Source organism: Oryctolagus cuniculus, chromosome 12 (genome assembly GCF_051225735.1).
Source record: "Oryctolagus cuniculus isolate XC-2025 breed Fujian yellow rabbit chromosome 12, ASM5122573v1, whole genome shotgun sequence".
NCBI lineage: Eukaryota > Metazoa > Chordata > Mammalia > Lagomorpha > Leporidae > Oryctolagus > Oryctolagus cuniculus.
The window spans coordinates 118,976,862-119,002,399 of record NC_142878.1 but is presented as its reverse complement, the minus strand read 5'-3'; the positions used below and the strand labels follow the sequence as shown (position 1 = coordinate 119,002,399).

Sequence of the window (25,538 nt, the reverse complement as noted above, 5' to 3'; positions counted from 1 at the left end):
CTGCTTCATCGAACCTGATTTAGGATTGACACTAATGACTCATTGCATCTTGATTTTTGTTTCCTCTTTGTGACCAAAATCCATTTCTGAAAATGCAGCTGATCATGTTCCAATTTTTCCAGGTTTTATTTGACTTGGTTTTTCATCCAGACCCATGTCAAGAAACATTTGATGAGAAGGGGTCAGTGTGAGCACATTTTTAGCCAACTTTGAGCAACAATGAGGGTTTAGAAGGAGCGGTCTTCAGGCTAGTTTTACTTGCAGTCCATTAATAAACTTAGCTATATTTGTTATGTAGCCAGAATTCACTATCTCAAAGTGCCAGGCCAGGAGTATTATGCTGGGAATTATACTTCTGAAAAATTCTGCCAGGCAAGAGGCATAAAACTCAAAAGAAAAATATATAACAATGCTGGCCCTGTGGAGTAGTGGGTAAAGGTGCTGCCTGCAATGCTGGCATCTCATATAGGCACTGGTTCATGTCCTGGCTGCTTCACTTCTGATCCAGTTCTTTGCTATGGCCTGGGAAGATGCAGAAGATGGCCCACGTCCTTGGGACCCTGCACCCACATGGGAGACCTGGAAGAATCTTCTGGTTCCTGGCTTTGGATTGGCACAGCTCCAGCCATTACAGCCAACTGGGGAGTGAACCAGTGGATGGAAGACCTTGCTCACTCTCTCTGCCTCTCCTTCTCTTTCTATGTAACTCAGACATACCAATAAATAAATATTTTAAAAAAAGAAAAACATGTAACAAAGCCAAATTGTGTTGTCATCCTAAACAATGAACAGAGTTAAAAGTTAATAGCAGAATATTATACTATAATTGACATTATATAAGGAAACTAGAAATGTTGATTAATCATACATTAATAAGCCCCATAAAACATTTTTTAAAATGGGTTTATTTATTTATTTGAAAAGCAAAGTTACATAGAGGCAAAGGCAGAGAGAAAGTCTTCCATCCACTAGTTCATTCCCCAAATAATCGTAACAGCTAGAAATGGGCCAGTCCAAAGCCAGGAGCCTTGGAGCTCCTTTCAGTTCTCCCCTGTGGGTGCAGGGACCCAAGCACAGGGACCATCTTCCACTGCTTTCCCAGGCCATAGCAGAGAGCTGGATCAAAAGTAGAGCTGCTGAGACTTGAACCAGTGCCTGAATGGGATGCTAGCACTGTAGGCAATGGGTTTGGAGATGTGAGCTAATGCTGGGCTGATGAGAAAGAGGGAGAATTTGGGCTAGATTTCAGGGTCCTTTGAGATAACAGTGTGAGCTGGGAGAGGTTCAGGCTGAGACTGGACTCTGAGGCTGAGCAGCTGAGATATGGGGAGATAGCTTGAGAGGAGGAGTGAGAGAGATCTCGGGCTGACAGCAGGAGTCTTCTGATAGTAATGTGTCCAAAAGTCAAGGCAGGACAGGCCTGGTTAAAGTAGGGTGGCACTGTATTGGCAAGGCTGAAAAACAGGGGCCTGCTTGTTGCTATGTAAGAGGTCATCATGGATCCAAGGCTTTTGTCCTTGCTCCATCACTGTGTATGATAAAGTCAGAACAAAGCATGCTTTGATGAAGTTGATTTCTGGTAGAAATTCTACAATAAAAATCTATCCAATCACAATCTGCTGCAGTTCAGATAGATTTCACTCTTTAGCTAAAGGCATTCATGTTTGGTGCCTTTCAGCTGGGAATCTGAGGAAATGTCCAACCAGGGTAAATGCCATAAAAGTGGCCATGGACTCTAGTAGAGACAACAGTGTGCACCACCGGTGACAAAATCCAGCTCTAATTACAGAACTCCAAATCCCCAGTGAGAGGCCACACAGTTAGCATCTTTCAAGTTCACAAGGTGTACTTATATTTTGCAAGAACTCTCAGTCAGGCCTCAAGCTATGTGTATGTTTTAAGTAGATATCATTTGCTATACCTTTTACAGGAAAGACAAACAGAAAATTAGCCACATTGGGCCCTTCACTCACAATTTCCAACATCACTACTACCATCAATTCTGATTTAAGAAGAGGTCAATTGTGCATCTTGGGGAAGGGGCAACAGGGATGTATTATTTTGCTGTCTCTTTGCTCTGTTTCTAGCCTGCAAATCTCTCCTCTTCTCTAGTTGTCCCAGGTAAGAAGTCAGATTGCTTCACTTGCTCACCTGTCTGCCTTGCAAATCCCATGCCCCACTCTCCCTCTGTCAGAGCCTCATTCATGTTGTAAGTCAGAGGAGCATAAAGGGAAAGACATGGGGTCAGGAGACCAGTTCATATTCCCGGGGCTGTCCCTATCACACCAACCCCTAAAAGTGTTGTTGCTATGGCAACTCTCCAACCTTGAAGCTAGTGCTTCAAAATTCCTCTGACTGCAGGTCCCCATGTATCCCCTGGCCTCAGCAGGCACTCCAGATGCAGATTTGGTCCATGCATACTGAAGTGGTGGCCAGGCAGAGGCAGGACTAGCTTGAACTCCTGCCTATCACCCATTCTTTGTGTGTCAACAGCTGGAGCCAGCACCATGAGGCCACAAATATCTTCACGCCTTCTGTGCCCTGCCTACCCTGTTGGCAAATGTGCAATGAAGCCATCCTCTGAGGCTTCTGCTGTATCCTTGGATGAATGGGTTCTAGTGGGGTGGGGCTTTTTCTCCTCACATGGTTTTGAAAGTGTCAAGATAGTGCTTGCCCACCTCTAGTCTCAGGGGATTTCTCATTTTCTGGGAGCATATACTCAAGAGGTTGGCAGCTGGGCACTTCTGAGTTGTGAAAGGGATTATTTATTTATTTTGCTTTTTTTTAAAAAATATTTAATTTATTTGAAAGACAGAGTTACAGAGAGAGGTAGAAACAGAGAGAGGTCTTCCATCCAATGGTTCACTCCCCAGGTGGCCTCAATTGCTGGAGTTGTACCAGCTGGTGCTGCATTGATCTGAAGCCAGGAGCCAAGAGCTTCTTCCAGGTCTCCCCCTTGGGTGCAGGAGCCCAAGGACTTGGGCTATCTTCTATTGCTTTCCCAGGCCATAGCAGAGAGCTGGATCAGAAGAGGAGCAGCTGGGACTCAAACCAGTGCCCATATAAGATGCTGGTGCTTCAGCCCAGAGCTTTAACCTGCTGTACCACAGCACCAGCTCCTATTTATTTTGATTTTTAAGAAGGACTCTTAGGTTGAGTGTGACCAAAATCCCCTGCCTCAATTTTCTCATATTGCAGTACACCCACAAGGTGAGTATTGACTCATGAGTCTTCTATTTAGTTGACACCTCAAGATTCTGTTCATTCAATAAGTCATTATCATCTGCCCTCTGTGGGTATGTGGGAGATCTGGTGGCAGGAGAGTTTAATGCAAAAAAGAAAATATCCACCTGCGGCTCCGGTACTCCAAGTTCTAGTCCCAGTTGGGGCACTGGATTCTGTCTTGGTTGCTCCTCTTCCACTCTAGCTCTCTGCTGTGGCCCAGGAGTGCAGTGGAGGATGGCCCAAGTGCTTGGGCCCTACACCCACATGGGAGACCAGGAGGAAGCACCTGGCTCCTGGCTTCGGACCGGCACAGCGCACCAGCCGTAGTGGCCATTTAGGGGGTGAACCAATGGAAGGAAGACCTTTCTCTCTCTCTCTCTCACTCTCTAACTCTGCCTGTCAAATAAAAAAAAGAAAAGAAAAGAAAAGAAAAGAAAAGAAAAGAAAAGAAAAGGAAAGAAAAGGAAAGAAAAAGAGCCTTCCCATGAATGAGGAAACCTCAGGGTAAAACGATTCTGGCCTCAAATGGAGGACCTCCCACAGTCCCTCTGGTCAACCACAGCCAGAGGTGAGTTTCTCTTTCTTGTTATGCCTCTCTACAGACATGAGCACCAGGATAGAAGCTAGGACATCTCAGCCTGGTACAGGTTAATGACAGTTTGACAGCTTCCAGTCAGTCAGGATCCATGCTCTGGCCCCAGCTTCAGTTACCAAGCATCTGCCTATCACCTGCCTATTTTCTTTTCAGACAACTGTGTCATTTCTGGGCTCTCATCCCTCTGAGATTTGACCTTAGCCCAGTTGTTCTTACCTGACATGGACATGAAATCCACAAATGATGTAGGTGATTCTGTTGTGCACTTACACCTTTTATCACACTGTTTTGTAATTGTCTATGTCCTTGTCACCTGTCCCCCAGGACTGAAGTGTCTTTAGAGTAAGCACTATATTCACATCATTCATGTTGTATCAGTTATACCCAGGAGGGTACCAGGCATAATGCAGACAAGTCATCCTGTCTCCCTTCCTCCTCTGCTCCTTATGCCCCTAGTGTTAGATGCTCTTGGTTCTCTCCTCCTCCTCCACACCTCCCTCTGCACACTGCTACCACATTCAGACCCCCACACACCATGCTCCTCTACCCCCTCTGACCCCATGTGCTCTCCAGTTCCAGTGGCTCCAAACAAAGATACAGCAAGGGAGTGAGGCTTAGTTGTACCCATAAAGCCAAGCTCCTGTGCTCCATTATCACTAGATGAATTGTGGATGTTGGCCTTGAATGTGTTGATTCTGCTCAGTTCTGATGGCCCCATGACAACTCAGAGCATGGTAGTCTCCCAGAAATCAAAATGCCTGCCTTCATATTACATCCAGCTAGGGGCCACAGAGCTCTGCATCACTGTTCTTGGAGCCCTTTCCACTTAGTCACAGTTCACACCGACTGCTTTCTTCTTCTCTTTGTGCCCACTCATGCCTGCCAGAGGAGCCAGTTTATGAACCAGTTTAAGAGCCATGATGCAGAGCCAGTGACAGGACACCTCACTTGGACTTTATAATGCATATTTTGACTATTCTGGGAATGTTTTTACTTATGTCCTGCTCATTGTACTTTGAGTACCTGAGATTGCTGGACACATGAACTGTGACTTAGTGAGGTGTTCCAAATTCAGCTATGAATTATATAATTTTGAATTTCATTTTTATTTAGGTTGTTCGTATAGCCACTGATTATGTCTTCTAGTTTCTTTTCTTTAAAAATAGTTTCTCATCAGCATTTTTTTAGATTTTATTTATTTATTTGAAAAGCAGAACTTCAGAGAGGCAGAGGGAGAGAGAGAGAGAGAGAGAGAGAGAGAGAGAGAGAGAGAAAATCTTTGATGTGTTGGTTCACTCCCCAGATGGCTGCAATGGCTAGAGCTAAGCTAAGAAGCCAGGAGTCAGGAGCTTCTTCTGGATCTCCAATATGGGTGCAGGGGCTCAAGGACTTGGGCCATCTTCTGCTTTCCCAGGTCACAGCAGAGAGCTGGATCAGAAGTGGAGAAGCTGGGACTTAAATTGGTTCCCATATGGGATGCTGGCACTGCAGGCAGAAACTTTACCCACTGTCGCTCCCCCTCTTCATGGAGGACGACACAGGACCCTGCACTGTTCTTTTATCTGCTTGGCCCTTCCCGGGTTTGCTGCTGGTTCTTCCCGGGTTGGCTACCGACCCTTCCACCTCCATGGAAGGGCGGTTCCCCCTGCCACTTTCCCCACTTCCGCAGGGGAGCGGCACACCGCCGGCCGGCTCTCTCGGGGGCTGCACAGATGTTCCTTCAGATAGATGTTCCTGGTGCATGTTGTCTCTCTCCTCCTTTATAGTCCTCTTCCACCAATCCCAACTCTGCTACCCACACGCTGAGTACGCTGCTCTCCTCCAATCAGGAGCAGGTCCTGCTGTTTATTGGTTGAACTGGAGGCAGCTGTGTAGAAGCTGGTTCCTCCTCTCCCAGCACCATATTGTGGGAGAGCAGATGCATAGAATAAGTCTTAATTCCAGTAACTTAGTCTAGTCCGAGTTGCTCCCAGTTGCTCCCCACAACCCACTACAGCACAGCACTGACCCCATGTCTTCTAATTTCTAAATAACTGCATCATAGTGAGGACCATTGTATATGGTAGCAGTTTACATAATAGGCTTGATGATTTACATAGGGCTTATTCATAACATTTACCCATGAGATTGTGTTCTAGATTTATGCAAACTTTGTAAGTTGATTGGAGGTAGCCTTTTGTTACTGATGAACATTAATGTAGTAAGAACATCTTGTCCTTTAAAAATAAAATCCAAATTAAGATTTACACATGAGTTTCCATCTGCCTTCATCCACCATATTAAAGCATTGAACTCCCATTGATTCTACATGTAGATCTCAATGTAATATTTGCCTTTTCTTCATTCTCACTGCCACAGTACCTCTGTGTGGATCCTACTAAATTATCTTTAATAGACTACTTTACCCCCTGTCTTTTATTTTCCTTACCTTTGTGTGCAAAGCCTTTTGTGATTCAGTCCAGTCTCCCTGCTTCTATCTGGTTGTTCAGTGTCTCTTACTTCAATTCCTAGGGAAACTAAGTGGCTGGTAGTTCTTTCCACACACAATACAGAAGATTGCTCAATAAACACTTATTAAATAAATGAATGGAATGCCTTCCATAGAAAGGGTGAACATTTGACCTGTTGGCCTGGATGGTTCCTGTTTGTACACTTCAACCCTAATTGTGACAGTCTCCAAATAGATTTCTATTTCCTTGTCTCCTCTACTAGGCAGTTCTTGGGGGTCACAACTCTTATTTGCTTGTTTCTATATCCTCATTTATTCATTGAACTAAGAGTCTTACTCTGTCCAGATGCTGAGTTAATTTCAAGGCAAACATGTTTCTTGTCCCCATGACATTTTCAGTTTGGCAAGAAAGAGCAGTCTACCCAAAGAATATTGCCTGACAGTAAATAGTGTGAAACCAATGGATAAATATTTAAGCATTCCTAATCCAGCAACAACTCTAATCCCATGAACTAGAATTGACAGAAGCAATCATAAACATAGACCTCCATGTCATCCAGTTATCCATTTGCATTTCTACTTAAACATTTTAAAAATCATATGTATACCTAAGATTGCATAATATATATGCTATCTTGATATTAAACATAAGAAAAAATGAAAATTACAATGGAATAATAGCAATTTTGAATTGTCTTCCTTTTTAGACAAGTTAGAATCCTATGTTCTCTACAGTGTAGATTATTGTTGTAGGTACTCTTGCTCCCTCACTTTTTTTTTAAAAAGATTTATTTATTTATTTGAAAGTCAGAGCTACACAGAAAGAAGGAGAGAGAGAGAGATCTTTTATCTGCTGGTTCACTCCCCAACTGGCTGTAATGACTGGAGCTGTGCCCATCTGAAGTCAGGAGCCAGGAGTTTCTTCCAGGTCTCCCACATGGGTGCAGGGAGCCAAGGACTTGGGCCATCTTCTACTGTTTTCTCAGATCATAGCAGAGAGCTGGGTCCAAAGTGGAGCAGCTGGGACTCAAACCAGCACCCACATGGGATGCCAGCACTGCAGGAGGCAGCTTTACTTGCTTCACCACGGTACCAGCCTCCCTCTCTCTCACTTTTTTTCCCAGATGACAAATCTGGGGTTTTAGAAACTGAGCCCCAAGACAAAAGAATTTCTTAAACCAGTATTATATTTTAGTTAGCCTTTAACCTAGACATTTTAATGATATTGCCATGGGCAAGTTCTAAACTTTTTTCACCTCAGTTTCCCCTTAGTGAACTCCTGATTATACTGTCTCCAGAATTAATCCAAGGTATAAATGCTATGAGGTAAGGCATTTAGTCCCTTAATCTTGCTCCTAGAAGATACTTAGCAATGTTAGTTCATTATCCAGTTCCCTTCTTTGTTTCTATGCTTGAGGAATTAAAAGATGGTGTAAAATGATTTGAGAAGAACTATAAACATCAATAAGACACAAATAAAATTGTATTATCAAATCTGCATGTTAAACTCTACCCTCTACACCTCTGCTAAAAGGTATATTGCTTTCATAATCATTTATTATGTGAGAGAAGTTTCCAGGAACAATGCAACCCATAAGATGTTTCTGGAAGAAGACAGAAGTTATGAAGGAGCCAGGATTTGGGATCAGTTACAAAAGAGAGTGCCATGCTTTAAGATTTGATTCAGGAAAAATACCAACTGATCCTTGAGATTTTGGGGTGGGAAGGAAAAGAAGAGGGGATGTGAACAGAGCGGATGCCCCCTTCTGGCCAGTATTTCTCCATCCACTCCACACTGAAGCCCCTGGGGATCGCCCACTGGTCTCTAGAAATGCGTGGCCTGGACTCCATTTCCCAGAGTCTCCAGGTGCTCTGACGTATTCTGTGTTCCGATTGCCTGTGCGTGTGGACGTGGTAGTACCTGCACCTGCGTACGTGCATGTCGGTTCCTGCTCTCTGGTGCAGAGTTGAGAACGGAGGAAGTTCATTCATGGGGAGTCAGCCTGAGAGGCCACGCTGCTCCTTCTCCCACATTGACTGTGGCTCTTGCTCTGCATATACAATCCCAGGAAGTCTGTGGAGACACCCTGAGCCGCCACCCGCTGCTTCTGTGCCTCTTCAGCTGCCGCCTGTGGGTCCCACATGCCGGGGACTTTTTCTGCCCCACACTCTCCGCTTTGCTCCCTGAGTGTCCTGAAGCAGGGGGACGGGCTTCCGGGACTTTCAGGCAAGTATGGAGAACAGAAGGGGGCACAGATGTGTGTGTGGGAGAGGGATGGGCGAGAGGGCGGGTGGCGGCTCCACCACGTGGCTCACTTGCTTCTCAGTGATCCTGGTGGCTTCCCGGGGCGTGGTCAGGTCTGGGACCTTGGCTCTCCTGTCTCCCACCACCACTGCCCAGCTTCCCAGTGCCTGGCTGGCCCGCGTGTTACCTTGCTCAAATTTTCCTCAATGTGCTTTAATGTGGTGGTTACGAAACAGAGAGCACCGGTCAGGACAACTGCACAAGCAGGGTGGATGAGAGGGCAGGGAAGGAAGGCCATGAGGCTGCCAGTTCGCTCTATTTAAATAAGCTGGGCTCCCACTTAGGGTAGGTCACAGAATGCCTTCTGGCTGCTGCTTCTGTGGGGTGGGGCTCAGTGGCCTTCAGAGGAGTGCGGGAGGCTGCAGGGGTGGGAAGGAGGGTCAGAATAGGAGCTGCTCCGTGGCCCCTATTCTGCACCTCATCGGGCGTTGGATTCCCCATGGACACACCTGGCAGCGGTGGCACTCAGCAGCTGCTGAGCTTTTCGCCAGAGGGACCAGCATGAAGGGTGAGCAGTAACTTTGCGGGTTGATCCTTCTTCCGAGTTTAGTTAACAGACTTTTCAATCTGGAGTTTGAGGCCACAGAATCTTAGCTGATGACTTAATTGCTGCTTTTCAATTTCTGTGGTCAGCCCTTCTTCCTTCTCCTGTTAGGAAGGATGTCAACTGCTATTGCCTGCCGCTGACCCCTTTACAAAGTGAGAGCGAACTGTGCGGTCAACAACTGCAGCTATTTTAGTCTGGATTTGCATGAAGTGGAGAACTATAAACACAAATACAGAAAGGTAGCACTTTCTCTGCCCAGTTCTTCAGTCACCCAGTGCTCCACCAGGCTGATTATCTTACAGTCCATACTTTTTTTAAAAAAGATTTATTTATTTATCTGAAAGTCAGAGATACAGAGGGGCAGAGGCAGAGAGAGAGGGAGAGGTCTTCCATCTGCTGGTTCATTCCCCAAATGCCTGCAATGGTCAGAGCTGGGCTGACCTGAAGCCAGGAGCCAGGAGCCAGGAGCCAGGAGCTTCTTCTGGGTCTCCCACTGGGTACAGGGCCCAAGGACCTAGGCCATCATCTACTGCTTTCCCAGGCCATAGCAGAGAGCTAGATTGAAGTGGGGTAGCTGGGACTTAGAAAAAATTCACCCCTCCCTTTGAAAACAATCCACCTGGCATGGCCCATATGGGATGTGGGCACTGAAGGGGGCAGCTTTACTCATTCTGCCACAGCCCTGGACCCCACACTGAATTAACTAAGAAGTCCAGATACTTGTCTTATTTTGGGTTCTGTGTTTAACTCATGACATTTTTTGGCATAGGACGATATTAATTCTACATTTTCACAAAGACTGTGGTCTGTGGAAGCACCTATACAAGTTGTTAATGGGAGGAGGGGTCAAAAAGAAGAGGGGAAAGAAAAAAAGTTCACCTCTCCCCCCACAGAGATGTAGAGTAGATGTGACCTTGAAAACTATTGCTGAGTGAGTTTCAGTGTAATGCAGTTTTCACATGAATAACTGAGTGATTCCAGTGTCCTGATAGAATGTCATTGCCACCAGATTACCAGTTTATGAAACTCACTTAGCATAATGAGGCCATCTAGGAAGTGAATACAGAAAGTGATTTCTGGATAGAGGGTGTTAGAGTGACAGCATTTCTCTTCTCAGCCCCAGTGTGTTGTTTTTGACCTTTTCTCCAGTGCCCTCCCTATCACAGTGCTTGTGAATGGACCAGCATTTTTGTGCTTCTGGTGGGAAGCAGCTCTTGTAACAACTGTAAGACCACTTTCTGAGCAACTATGTTGTTTACCTGTTAATACAACTTGGAAAAAGCTGAGAACAGGATGCTTAGACTCATCAGGCTAACTGGCTGTCCTTGGCACATCCTTCCCCTCATGGCTATAGGTTTCTGGCAAGTTTTATAAAATGTGTAAGAGAGAAATATTTTGTATGAGATACATAAGCTGGTAACGAAGTAACACCTGGACAGTAGGGACTCCATCTTGAGAAAGCACCCACCCCCAACCATGAGATTCTGGTCTGAAACTATCATCTAAAGCACCATGCATTTGTGTCCCTTCCTCCTTCTTTCCTTCAATGCTGGAGCAGCCTTAACAGAGTTAAACTGGGTAGCACTGGTCATTTTTTCTTTGGGTGCTTAGAAAGCAAGAGAAATTGTTTTTTTCTGCAGAAAGGGATTGAGGAGGCACTAGACAAAGTCAGCAGTAGCTTTCTTGGCTCCATCGTATGTCAAATTGAGTCAGAATATTTGTGGTCAGTTTTCTTTAAATAGAAAGGCAGAATGAGAGAGGGGCTTTTTTTATTTGTTCTCCTTAATTTTAATCTTTTTTATATTTTTTTAAAAGATTTTTTTATTTATTTGAGAGGTAGAGTTATCAGCAGAGAGAGAGATAGAGAGAAAGGTCTTCCATCTGCTGGTTCACTCCCCAGTTGGCTGCAATGGCCGGAGCTTTGCTGATCTGAAGCCAGGGGCCAGGAGCTTCTCCTGGATCTCCCACATGGGTGCATGGGCCCAAGGACTTGGGCTATCTTCTACTACTTTCCCAGGCCACAGCAGAGAGCTGGATTGGAAGAGGAGCAACCGGGACTAGAACTGGTGCCCATATGTGATGCCAGTGCAGAAGGTGGAGGATTAACCTACTGCGCCACAGTGCTGACCCCTCTTTTTTTTATTCTAAGAGAGAGATCATCATCTTCTGGTTCACTCCCCAAATAGCCACAACAGCCTCTGCTGTGCTAGACTGAGGCCAGGAGCCAGGAGTCAGATCTCCTACTTGGGTGTAGGGGCCCAAGTACTTGATCCCAGACCATTGGCAGGGAGCTGGATGTGAAATGGAGCCACCAGGACTGGTACCTATATGGGATGCCAGTGTTACAAGGGATGTTTTCAACTAGCTGCACCATAGTGTGGACCCCTTTCTAAAACTTTTTAAAAGAAATTTATTTATTTGTGGCTGGCGCCATGGCTCAACAGGCTAATCCTCCACCTAGCAGCACCAGCACACTGGGTTCTAGTCCTGGTCGGGGTGCCAGATTCTGTCCTGGTTGCCCCTCTTCCAGGCCAGCTCTCTGCTGTGGCCAGGGAGTGCAGTGGAGGATGGTCCAGGTGCTTGGGCCCTGCACCCCATGGGAGACCAGGAGAAGCACCTGGCTTCTGCCTTCAGATCAGTGTGGTGCACCGACCTCAGCACGCCGGCCACAGCAGCCATTGGAGGGTGAACCAATGGCAAAAGGAAGACCCTTCTCTCTGTCTGTCTCTCTCTCTCACTGTCCACTCTGTCCAAAAAAAAATAAAAAAAGAAATTTATTTGATAGGCAGAGTTAGAGGAAAAGATAAACACACACACACACACACACACAGATATCAATCTTCCATCCACTGGTTCACATCCTCAGTGGCTACAACAGCCAGCGCTGGACTGGATCAAAGCAGGAGCCAGGAGATTCAACCATGTCTCCCATGAAGAAGCAGGGATACAAGCACTTGGGCTATCCTCTGATACTTTCTCAGGCACATTACCAGGGAGCTGGATTAGAAGTAGGGTAGCTGGGACATGAACCACAGCCCATGTGGGATGTCAGTGTCACAGGCAGTGGCTTTACATATTATGCCTCAATATTGGCCCCATGTATGCTGGAAACATATTTAAGGGTTATTAGAAGGCCAGTTGATTGCCATCAGATGCCATTCAGCCCTGTCCTACAGAACCATTTTGAAATAAGTAACATTTCTCACATGATTGAATGTCAGTCTACAAGACTGCTTCCACAGGAAGAGAGCTTCAGGGGCAAAGGGGGCAGTGATGTAGAAAGGGAGTAGGAGTGAAGGAGGAGGGAGGAGGTGGAGGTCAGTAGAGAGGTTGGGAAGTACTCAAAAGCAAAAAGTAATAGGACACAGGTCATTAGTGCAGATTGCCAAAATTAACCATGTATATTATAGCTTTTTAAAATTCAAAGTTAATTTCTGACATAATTTCTGATATAGTTAACTCTCATTTCAGTTTTTTCATATGATAATGTTTATAAGCAGTAGAGAATGGGCGTAATTAAATGCAAAACCATACTCCTATATAAGAAATTTGTATTAGATGCCAGCAACACAGGCAGTGTTATTTCCTATGAAATTATTCCCATGTTTCCTGATTAACATTCTCTGTTGGTTGAAGAGGATGGCAGGTTGGGAGACCAGGGAAAGAGCGAGCACCTGTTTTCTGTTCAGTTGGGCTGAGCAGCAGGGAAACTATCAGGGAAGTTTGTGAGCAGGAAAAGTGAGGTTGGAGGGTGAGAGAAGGCAGTGTAGAAGGTAAGTAGAGAGGAAATAATTGCAGAACATATTCACAGATTAGTTTGGCAAAAGCCAAGTGTGAACAGAGACCTAAAAAGAGGGAAAGGAAAGTTAAAGACAGAGAGCAGAAGAAATGGGAAATTGGAAGCATCGGAAGGAATTTTGACTCTGATCACACACACTTTTGGAAGGTGTGGGGAAACAGGCCCTTGCACTCATATTGGCAGGAGAATAACACAGTACTCTCTTTGAAGGATAATTTAGCAGATCAAAGTTCTTTAAATGTAAATGTCCTTTGCTAGGATTCAACTGCAAATTTATCTAACATATATTTGGTCAAATACATAAAGACCAAGTCAGGTCTTTGTAGTATTGTTGAAGATGGGAATAAATCAGAAGCAACCTAAATGTATATTGACAGAGAAGTGGTAAAATGCATTATGCTATATCTGTACAGTCAAATACTAAATATGTAATAGGTCTGAAAAATGGTGTAGGGACAGAGTACTTATGTAAAACAAGGTACAGAAAAAATGCCCCTTTGTAAAAAAAAGGACACATGCATATGTATCTCTTTATAAAGTGCTATTTACTATTGTCATTTCATTTAGAAGGCAGAGAGACAGGCAAGGAGAGCTGTTCCATATCTTCCTGTGAATCTGCTGATTTGCTTCCCAAGTGGCTGCAATGGCTGGGGCTGGGCCAGGCCAAATCCAAGAGCCAGGAGCCAGGGGCCAGGGGCCAGGAGCCAAGAGTTTCCACCAGGTCATCTTTCACTGCTTTCCCAGGCACATAAACAGGGATTTGGATCAGAAGTGGAGCAGCTGGGACACAAACTAGTGCCCATAAGTGATGTCAGCATTAAAGGTGGTGGTTTAACCCATTTATGCCACAATGCCAGCCCTCTGCACAAATATCTTTATGAAGGCATTTCAAAAAGTTCATGAGAAATAGAATTAAAGATGACATTATTTTGGTGCAAAACTTGTAATTCATTTACCTCTTTTCATAATACACACTACACAAATGGTTTTGAAACCTTCTTATATGCATGGACTTTGGAATTAGTTACAAGGGCCGACATTGTGGTGCAGCAGGTAAAGCTGTCACCTGCTGTGCCCATTGGGCACTTAAGTCCCAGCTGCTCCACTTCTGATCCAGCTCTCTGCTATGACCCGGGAAAGCAGTGGAAGATGGCCCAAGTCCTTGGACCCCTGTGCCCATATGGGAGACCTGAAGAAGCTCCTGGCTTTGGATCTGCTCAGCTCCAGCCATTGTGGCCATCTGGGGAGTGAACCAACAAATGGAAGACCTTGCTTTCACTCTCACTCTCTCTGTCTCTGCCTCTCTGTAACTCTGCTTTTCAAATAAATAAAAATAAAAATTTAAAAAGAAATTAATTACAGCAAATTAGACTTAATCATTTGATTACATTTTCATGATACTTTAAAGTACTCTTGTATATATGCATATAGAAATCTCAGAAGATAATGTAGGAAATAGTTAAGAGTAGTTTGTTCTGGGAAATATGACTAGTATAGAATGCAGGGAGTCATGCTTTCATTTTATACTCTTCTGCAGTCTTTAATAGCTAATATGTGTGTTGTTATGAAGAAGTACTTTTAAAAGTAGAGAGAGAGAGAGGGAGAAGTTGAGGGAGTGAGGGAGAGAGAGAGCTTCCATCTACTGTTTTCTTCCAGAAATGGCTTCAATATCTAGGGTGGGCTAGGATAAAGCCAGAGACCAGGAACCCCATCTGGGTCTCCCACATAGGTGATAGGGATCAATGTGGTGGAACAAGAAGGTCATGCCAAGATGGCCACTGGCAACAGAAACTGCCTGGCAACAAGCCGTGATTGGATGGCTTCGGAAACCACATGAGAACAGAGCCTGACTGACAACAGGCTGTGATTGGATGGTTTCAGAAACTGCCTGGCAACAGAGCCTGGCTGGCAACAGTCTGTGAAAGGATGGCTTTGGAAACTGCCTGGCAACAGGCTGTGATTGGTTAGGGCATAGACCGCCCCTTGACTGGATTGGCTGCCTTACTATATAAGCAGCTGTAGCAACTGCTTGCCTCAGGCCTGCTTTCACCCGACTCCTGGGGTCTGTGTGGTGACTCTGCACCTCTTTCCCCCACCACCCTCTTCCTCTCAGAAACGAATCCACAGCAACAGGGATCTAGGCACTTGGGTCACTGTCTGTCCTTCCAGGTGCATTACCAGGAAACTGGATTATCAGGGAGCTGGAACAGAAGAGCAGGCAGGACTCATATCAGGCTTTCTGTTATGGGATACTGGTATTCTAAGCAACAGCTCAACCTGCAGAATCACAATGCCACCCCATGTATTATTTTTATAATTAAAATGCCTAGATTTTGATTTTAAAATGATAATTTGTGGTTACGAAGACAGAAAAAGTATATTATGTAATAACTGAGGAATTGAAAATGAAAAAGACTTTAGTTAATGATATGTCAATATCAGGGCCAGTGTTGTGGCACTATGGGTTAAGCCACCTCTACATGCAAGCAATCCCACCTGCATGTTGGTTGCAGTCTCAGCTGCTCCACTTCCAATCCAGCTCCCTGCTCATGATGTGGAAAAACTAAGGTAGATAGTGTGGAGAGCAACTGGGAGCAACTCGGACTAGACTAAGTTACTGGAATTAAGACTTATTCTATGCATCTGCTCTCCCACAATATGGTGCTGAGAAGGGAGTAACAACTTCTATGCAGCTGCCTCTCGCCAATTTGATTGACTGAGCTGCAGGAGCTGATCTTGCTCCTGATTGGAGGAGAGCAGCGTACTCGGCGTGTGGGTAGCAGAGTTGGGATTGGTGGAAGAGGACTATAAAGGAGGAGAGAGACAACATGCACCAGGGAACATCTAAGGGGAACATCTAAGGGAACACCTAAGGGAACACCTGTGCAGCCCCCGAGAGAGCCAGCCGGCGGTGTGCTGCTCCCCCGCGGAAGTGGGGAAGGTGGCAGGGGGAACTGCCCTTCCACGGAGGTGGAAGGGTCGGTAGCCAACCCGGGAAGAACCAGCAGCAAACCCGGGGAGGGCCGAGCAGACAGAAGAACAGCGCAGGGTCCTGTGTCATTCCTCCACGAAGAGGGGGAGCGACAGATAGATAGTTCATGAGCTGAAAGCCATACCTCCTCCACCCCCAGGTAATCCTATCACCCACATGTCAAGCAGACTATGTAAATACTGCCCTTTTGGAAGCTCATAAGAAGCTTGGTGAAGGGGAATGCATGCTTGCTCTCTCTCCCCTCATGGACACAGAAGAGCCTGGTATGGGAGTCTGTCTTTCCCCTTCCTGCCACACTCTGCTTTAATAAAGACTATTCCTATGTATTCTCACTATAAATAAGCCTCATCATGCTGCATGTTGTATTTGTGCCTGAACTTAGAATTCTTCTTTAAGTAAAAGGCAAGAGCATGAAATTGAAGTTTGAGGCTAAGCTAGCCCACAGCACTAATGCACCTGGGAAAGCAGCCCAAGTGCTTGTGTCTCTGCCATCCATGTGGGAACTCAGATGGAGTTCCAGGCTCTTGGCTTTGGCTTATGATGGGACAAGAACATAAGCGTCAGTCATTTTAGGTTCTTGTTACCCCTGCCTTCTTTCAAGAGACCAGTTCAGTCTCACATCCTATATTGTTCCCACCTCACCCCATACATTCTTCTCCAGGTTTGGAAGCCCTTGAAAAACTTGGAAAACCTATATGGAGAAGCTCATCTCCACCTACTATTCCCCACCTTTACCCTAACCCACCTAAGATATAATAAGGCCCTGGTTGCTGGTGTCTGGGACTTCAGCCACATGTTTGGTCTTTGTGCACACTGGCAGCTGGTCAACTTCTGCAAGTTCATTTTCTTTGAATAAATTCAGTCTGACTGTGTGTTCATATCATCACCTTACGTGTGGTGTGCCATGTGAGGGGGGAGTGAGGGAATGGCAACTGGCCTCAATCAGCCACTCCCGTATCCTTTTGGTAAGAGCTGTGCATGTTAATTTTCTCCAGACTTTCTTCTCCTTTCTGAACTCTTTTCCCTTTTTACTGTCTCTACCTACCTTCTCTTTCCCACCATGTCCTTTTCCCTTCTGACTCAGATGGCCCTGAGAGATGCTCTCCAGATCACTTTCTCATCTGCTTGCACTTTCTCATTTCTCAATGCATTCACAGAGCTTTTGCCAGATCTCATCACTGCAGGCCACAGTGAACCTAATTCTCAACCCACTGGATTGGTAAGAGAGGTCTCTGCCACCTCAAGCATATTGGGGCAATGCTCATGAGGTTTCTTCCTCCCTTTAGGGCCTGGGTATTTGATTGGGCCAGTTCATGCCCCTCTTAGGGCCTGGCATGTTTAGTCAGTTTCCTGCTCTTGGGGGAAATGCTTATCTGTAACAGCTTAAAACTGGGACACTGGTCCGAGCTTGGGGATTCTCGTGGTCTCCTCTTAGAGAACTCAGAACTTAGGTTCTCAGTTGGGATGACTCTTTCCTGTGAAAGGACCTTCTTCCCTCAGGCCATATTTTGCTTAATTCATGAGTTCTTTTTTTTTTTTTCAAGATTTTATTTATTGGCCAGTGCCATGGCTCACTTGGCTAATCCTCTGCCTACAGCGCTGGCACCCCGGGTTTCTAGTCCCTGATGGGGCATCCGTTCTGTCCCAGTTGCTCCTCTTCCAGTCCAGCTCTCTGCTGTGGCCCAGGAAGGCAGTGGAGGATGGCCCAAGTGCTTGGGCCCTGCAACTGCATGGGAGTCCAGGAGGAAGCACCTGGCTCATGGCTTCAGATCAGCACAGCGCACCAGCTGTAGTGGCCATTTAGGGGGGTGAACCAACGGAAGGAAGACCTTTCTCTGTGTCTTTCTCTTTCACTGTCTAACTCTGCCTCTCAAAAAAGAAAAAAAAGATTTTACTTATTTTATTTGAGAGTATTGGGCATTGCCTAAAATGCCCATCACAATATGGTGCCTGGTGGATGTTTGAGGGGTGTGTCTGTGGCTGCTGCCATTAAGCTACATCATCAGACCACCGGCAGGGATAGGTCTGCTTTAGTTCCAGACACGTGGACAGTGCATGATCTCTATACTTTGCTTAAGGTGCCCCTGTGTGTGGTCCACCCATGCCTACATGACATTTTCACTGATTGGCTCCCCTACTTTGCATGTCTTTTGTAAGCTTTATAAGCCTGCACACTTCCTCAATAAAGTGGTTCCTGCTTCGACAGAACTCATGGGTGCTTGTGGTATGTTCACCTGTCAACCTTACCTTTCCCGTTCACCTTTTTGGGGAGGGCTTGTGCTGCCCCTGCTGGTCAGGGGCTAGCATCGGGCTTGAGACCCCAACATGAGAGTTATAATTACAGACAGAGAGAGGGAGAGACAGAGAAAGGTCTTCCTTCCATTGGTTCACTCCCCAAATGGCTGCAATGGCCAGAGCTCTGCTGATCAGAAGCCAGAAGCCAGGAACCTCTTCCTGGTCTCCCACATGGATTCAGGGATCCAAGGACTTGGGCCATCTTCTGCTCCTTTCCCAGGCCGTAGCAGACAGCTGGATTGGAAGTGAAGCAGCCAGGACACGAACCAGTACCCACATGGGATGCTGGCACTGCAGGTGGAGGCTTTATTCCCTATGCCACAGCAGTGGCCCATAAAGACTTCTTTAACTAGCTACTTCCTATCCTTCTATGAGTCCTAAAATCCTAAAACTAACATAATGCAGCCACATCTTGCACTGCTACTCTATATCACATCTAGATTCTCTCTCACATGAAGACAAAAATCTCTGTTCCAGCCATCTCCAGTAATATATTTGGCAGTGCTGGCAAAGAAATCTCAAGAACTGTGGCAAGTCCTGAGCAACTTCACTTGAAAGAATGCCCCATGCCTAGCCGCCTTCTATCTTTTCCCTTGCCTTGTCTAGCGGCAGCCAAAATCTCTTCGCTAATATTTCATGGAGACAAAGTCTTGCCTGTTATTTTAACCTGGCCACATTGGAATTTCTCATGACCTCCACCAAGTGGGCCACCAAGTCCTTTGTAAAGTCCTGGTAGGATTTCAGGAATTCCACACCCATGAAGCCCTCTATCCAGCAATATTCCACACAAGGGGTGGAAAGGAAATAAAGGGCCCCTCCCATGGAAACATTACCTTGGGAGATAGCTCTCCTAACCTATGTGGAATAATGCTCGAACCAACTGGCTCACTGGGTTCATTACTATTTCCAGGCATAACTCTCTCTCCACAGTAGCACTTCATTTTGTCACCTATTACATTGTCCTCATTGGGAATCTCTTCAACAAGAAGGTGCCCATCTGCTCTGATGAATGTCCTCCTTCATGAAATTGAATGTGATGTTGAACAATCACTAGTGAGTAACTCATCTGTAGCACCCTGGCCACACTGGGCACAGTCAACCTTGGGGTCGTGGAGCTGCCTGAAGATGTAGTTGCTTCAGACAGTTCCAAGTAGCTGATGGTTGACCAGACATTATTAGCCCAAGGTGTTTTCTGGATAAAAAACTAGGCTCAAATTCAGTTTAAAATCCAAAAAGATGTCTTTGGTAAATAATGATCTCGTGCATGAAATTTTGGTTCAGTTGTAAAATTCAACTGGATATTGGGTTTGAAGGAATTTCTGTCTTGAATCTAGGAAGATTATTTAAAGAATTATTTTATTTAGTTGGAAGAGTTACAGAGAGAGGTACAGCCAGAGAGAGAGATTGCCCATTCCACTGGTTTACTCCCCAAATGACCACAATGGCCAGAGCTGATCTGATCTGATCCCAAGCCAGGAACCAGGAGCTTTTTACAGGTCTCCATGGGTGCAGGGGCCCAAGGACATGGGCCATCTTCTACTGCTTTCCCAGGCCATAACAGAGAGCTAGATCAGAAGTGGAGCAGCTGGGACTTGAACCATCGCCCATATGGGATGCTGGTGCCACAGGCTGGGACTTTAACCCACTGCACCACAGTGCTGGCCCCTATTTTGTAATCTCTGATTTACAGTCTATAAAATAATTTAAATTTGTTAACAAATATATTTTTACAAATGTTCATATATGAAAAATTATTCAAGACCACTTGAGATTAAGATTGAAATTTGCTATATTCTTTTATTTAGAAAATCTCTTAATTTGGAGATTTTTTAAAGGATCGATTCAAAATGTAACTCAAGGAAATCAGCAAAACTATTTGGTGATAGTCTTAATTGCTAATTCTGAAATAGATTAAAAGCATCTCCTTTTAATAGTTTTTTGTTTAATTGGTGACTCTGTCAGTTTTCTACCAACTCCAGTAAGCTCTCTTTTCTTCTCTATTTCTCTGTTAAAATTGCTTCAAATTATGAGATGATTCTGTGTGCTAACTCATTTAAGGTTTTACTTATCCATTTTAGAGAAAGACCAAAGAGATCAATTGTTTAAAAACACCTGAGTCTTTATTAATAAGAGTTGTGGTTTGATTATATGCTCATTTTAAAGCATTTGAGGGATCACTTTTGAACAATGATCAAGTCTGGCCTATATTACATTAAGATGTTAAGGGATCCTATTTCTACCAGACATTTTAAGCCTTCTTGGCATCTTTGCAGGCATTCAAAAAATAAAGTTCCAAATTCTTTGGACTTTGATATTTCCAGTTGGGACCCTGGAAATGTTAAAGGATATTTCTTTCATCTTGTAGAGACATCAACTAATTAGGCTAATTGGGTTATATTAAAGGTAGTATCAAGATGTGAAATGGTACTAAATGTTATGATGATGTAAAATGCTATCAATACAAATGTCCAAATGCTACAAAAGTCCTATCATCTTGTTGTGTTGCTATCAGTCATGATGGTTATCTTCATAAAAAGGTCCTAGAGGCCTAAAAGAGATAAATGTTTTATAAAATCTTGCAGATGCTTTTGAAAATACTGTCTGGAGTAGGCAATCACCTCTTCTTTTTATTTAATGAGTTTATAAATTTAACCATTTACAATTTTACCTATTTAAAGTCTTTCATCATTCACATTTTGTACTAAAAATCAAATTTACTGCTCATGGAAATTGAAACATTGTGGGCTCTATGTTTAAAATGTGTCCTCTTCAAGGTTCTGAAAGACTTTTTGTACAGTAAACATTTGAAGCCTTCCTTTTCAAACCAAACTAAGGGAGAGAGGGTCTTAATAATTACTTCAAAATGCATGACAATTTAGATAAGATGGTCTTAATGTTTGATCTTACCTAGAGGGACATACTTTTCCTTATGGGCATAATCTTATCTTTCTTTTTTTTTTATTTTTATTTATTCTAAAGGTTTATTTTTATTTTATTTATCTGAAAGAATTACAAAGAGAAAGAGAAGTCTCCCATCTTCTGGTTCACTCTGCAAATGGCCACATGAGCAGAACTATTCCAAAGTCAGGAACCAGGAGCTTCTTCCTAGTTCTCCCACATGGATTCAGGGGCCCAAGGAATTGTGCCATCCTCTGCTGTTTTCCTAGGTGCATTAGCAGGGAGCTGGATCAAAAGTGAAGCATCTGGGACTTGAACTGGCATCCGTATGGTGAGCCAGCACTGCATGCTGGGGCTTTAACCTGTTGTGCCACAGTACCAGCCCTGAAAAACACTGTGATAACATGCCTGTGACTATAGATTTGTAGCTCTGGCCACCAAGGATTAGGGATGGGATTGAGCACCCCCTTGGCTGACCTTCCCAAAGGCTGCCTCTGTAGTCCACTTTAACAGAGACTAGGAGGAAGAGGAGTTATTTAGGCAGCCAATGTACAAGAGCAATGTAAGGATAGATGGCAGGCCAATTAATGGTTGCCTTACATAGGAGTCTTCCACCAAGGAGACCCAACAAAGCCTGTCTACCTCAAATGGCACTGATTGGCAATATGAGCAATCTGGGCATTGGGCAAGCAGCAGTCATGCTAGAAGATGGCTCCTGAAGGGGCCTGACAACTCTACCAAGAGCGACACTACTGGAAATGGAACTGCCCTGGAGGTTGAAGGACTCCTGGGTCAGAGCTGCAGACCCTGTTGGCCCTCCCTAAACTGAAAAAGCCCTTCACTCTTCCCAACTTCCAAAGTAACCAGCATGGTTGAAGGGATGACCTAGCATCAGTAACATTGCAGGCAGAGTTCTAAATTTCTTTTAGAGATGTCACCTATTAAAACTAATCTATTCAGGCCAGCTCTCCTCCCAGGCCAGCTAGGAAATGAGGGGCCTCAGGACCAGAAGCAGGCCAGACTAACTACCCCACAGCTCCTTGACTGCACGTACACACTAAACAAAACAGGAGCACTCAGGCGTACATCTGTCTTCACATTAACTGGCAGGACTCTTTTGCTCTCCTATATCCCTCTTTGTTCTCCTCATTTTGGCCATCTTTCCCACCATGGGCAATGTTTCTAATTTCTCCTTTTATCCTCATAGTCATAATGCTTCCATTATTACCATGTATAATTAACATATTTCAAAAGCATATGACTACTAAATCCCCAGCAATTATGCAGGAAAAACCCAAGACTGCTCTTCAATCAATCCAATCCAGAGTACAGATACTCACTCCATGTCAATGGTTCATATCAGCAAGAAGTAGCCAGAAAGAAACTGGCACCCCATGTCCTTATCTATACTCAGAGTTGGGACTGATGGAACAAGGACATAAGCCTCAGTCATTTCAGGTTCTTGTTACCCCTTCTGTTTTCTTTCTTTCCTTTTCTGTCTTCCTTCCTTCCTTCCTTCCTTCCTTCCTTCCTTCCTTCCTTCCTCCCTCCCTCCCTCCCTCCCTCCCTCCCTCCCTTCCTTCCTTCCTTCCCTTCATTCATTCATTCATTCATTTCAGATTCTTCTGTTTCCTTCCTTCCTTCCTTCCTTCCTTCCTTCCTTCCTTCCTTCCTTCCTTCCTTCCTTCCTTTGTCCCTTTCAAGATTTAATTTGAAAGAGTTACACAGAGAGAGAAAGAGAGGCAGAGAGAGAGAGAAAGAGGTCTTCCATTTACTGCTTCACTCCTCAAATGTCTGCAATGGCCAGAGCTGAGCTGATCTGAAGCCAGGAGCCAGGATTTTCCTCTGGGTTTCCCCATGGGTACAGGGGCCCAAGGACCTGGGCCATCTTCTACTGCTTTCCCAGGCCATAGCAGAGAACTGGATCAGAAGTGGAGCAGCCCAGTCTCAAACCAGTGCCCATATGGGGTGCTGGCACTGCAGGCGGTGGCTTTACTCGCTATGCCACAGTGCCAGCCCCTATATTTTATAAGAAGGTATTTCAAAAGGTTCATGGACAATACACATTATCATTTAATTTTATAAACATGAAATGTTGAGTGCTTTTATATAAAGCATTGCTAAAGAACTAAAAATCATTAGGATGATAGAATGTATGTAAATTCCACAGAAGAAAAAAATCTACCCAACCTGGACCTCTGTATCTGTTCAAGCTGATGTACTAAGACTTTTAAATTGGTATAATGATTGAAAATGTTAGAGATTCCCAAAACAAATGTACCTATTTTTAATCTATTTGATTGTAAGTAAAATATGCAACTTACTTTTTTATTATTTTTAAAATAAAATTGAGGCCCAGCACTGTGAAAATAGTGGGTAAAGCCAGTGACTATGGTGCTGGTATCCCATATGGCCACCAATTCAAGTCTCAGATGGTCGAAGTATTTGGGGTCCTGCACCTATGTGGGCAGCCCAGAAGGAGCTCATGGCTTCTGGATTTGGATCAGCCCAGTCCTGGCCATTGTGGCCATTTGGGATGTGAACCAACAAATGGAACCAACATCTCTCTCTTTCTCTCTCTATCTCTCTCTCCCTCTCTTTCTCTATATTTCTCTATATATCTCTATAGCTATCTCTATAATTCTTTCAAATAAATTTTAAAAATCTCTATCAAAATGGGTTTAAATATTTTCAGCTATTTCCTACAATACAGAAGAATAAAGGACCTTTGAAGAAACATTGAAGAATTCATTTTAACATTGGATAATATCACCTATTTTATAAAAGACTTATTTGTTTATTTGAAAGTCAAAGTTACGGAGAAGAGAGAAAGACAGATCTTCCATCATCTGGTTCATTCCCCAAATGGCTACAAAGACAGGGGTTGGGTTAGGCCAAAGCCAGGAACTTCGTCCATGCCTGCCACATGGTGAAAGAGCCCAAGCACTTGCCCAATTCTCTAATGTTTCCTCAGGCCATCATCAAGGAGCTGTAGCAGAAGTGTAGCAGCCAGAACTTGAACTGGCACCCATATAGGATTTCATTCTCACAAATGGTGGCTTAAATGCTAGTCCCTCCTTATATTCTTTATAAAGTTACTTTTAAAAGTCTCCTTCTAAATAAACAAAAGATATCTCTATGATTTACCAAGGTTATTGTGCAATTTATTAATTGTCTCTATTTACAAGTCAAGCTAACACCAGGATTTGTTAGAAGATCCAAATGGGGGCAGTGCTATGGTGCAGTGGGTTAAAGCCCTAGCCTGCAGCACCAGCATCCTTTATGGGCACCAGTTCAAGTCTTGCCTGCTCCTTTTCTGATCCAGCTCTCTGCTATGCCTGGGAAAGCAGTGGAAGATGTCCCAGGTCCTTGGGTCCCTAACCTACATGGGACACCTGGAAGAAGCTCCTGGCTCCTGGCTTGGATCAGTTCAGCTCTGGGCATTGCAGTCACTGGGGAGAGAACCAGTGGAATGGAAGACATCTCTCTCTCTCTCTCTCTCTCTCACTCTCACTCTCGCTCTTGCTCTCACTCTGGCTCTGGCTCTCTCTGTAACTCTGTCTTTCAAGTAAATAAAATACATCTTTAAAAAAAGAAACTTAAATGAGTCCTACCCCTTGGGCATAAACTCAGCTAAATCTACAGTGTCTGTCATCTGTCCATAGTAAAACTCAAGTCTGGTACATATCTCTCTTCAGCTAGACATTACTGTGTCCTTCCTTTAAGAATCAAGAACAGGGGCCAGCATTTGGTGCAGATTAAGCAGCTGCTCACAATGCTGGCATCCCAGATGAACTCAGGTTCCAGTCCCAGTTCTGACCCAGTTCACTACTAATGTGTGTAGGAAAGCAGCAGAACATTACTGAAATACTTTGGCACTTTCCACTTTTATGGAAGAACCGTTGGAGTTCCATGCTCCTGGTTTTTGCCTGGCCCAGCCCCAGCAATGGTAGTCATTTGGGGAATGAACCAGCAGGTGGAAGATCTCTCTCTCTCTCATAAATAAATATTTTAATAGAGTCCAGAACAGACTATAAATGTGCTACTACTCTACACTTGTCACTATGATGTGCTGAATAAAAAATAATTAATGTATATTATCCTGTACTTATTTGGATGATTGATTACTGGTAATTAGTATTTAGTTTTAAAGAAAAAATTTCAAGTGACAGTATTCATCAATAGGAAAAAGTTGAAACAAAGCACTCTCTTTTTTTTTTTTTTCCTACAGGCAGAGTAGACAGTGAGAGAGAGACAGAGAGAGAAAGGTCTTCCTTTTCCATTGGTTCAACCCCCAATGGCCACTGCACCTGCAATCGGGACAGAATCTGGCACTCCATCCAGGACTACAATCTGGTGTGCCGGCGCCACAGGTGGAGGATTAGCCTATTGAGCCACGGTGTCAGCCAAAGCACTTTCTTAATCTCACAAAG

At 44.4% G+C, this 25,538-nt stretch overlaps 1 long non-coding RNA gene across 5 annotated transcripts in view; it reads left to right on the top strand.

The window, feature by feature from the left end:
- LOC138844837 (uncharacterized) overlaps window positions 1-25,538 on the top strand; it is a 97,153-nt gene that overhangs the window by 50,250 nt on the left and 21,365 nt on the right. The window contains exon 1 of one of the 5 annotated variants that reach the window (XR_016217729.1): window positions 7,684-8,496. The exons of 1 other annotated variant lie outside the window; for it this stretch is intronic. This is a non-coding gene — a long non-coding RNA (uncharacterized LOC138844837). Of the gene's footprint in view, window positions 1-7,683; window positions 8,497-25,538 lie in introns of those variants that run through there. 3 more of the 5 variants (XR_016217730.1, XR_016217731.1, XR_016217732.1) reach the window with 3 other exon arrangements.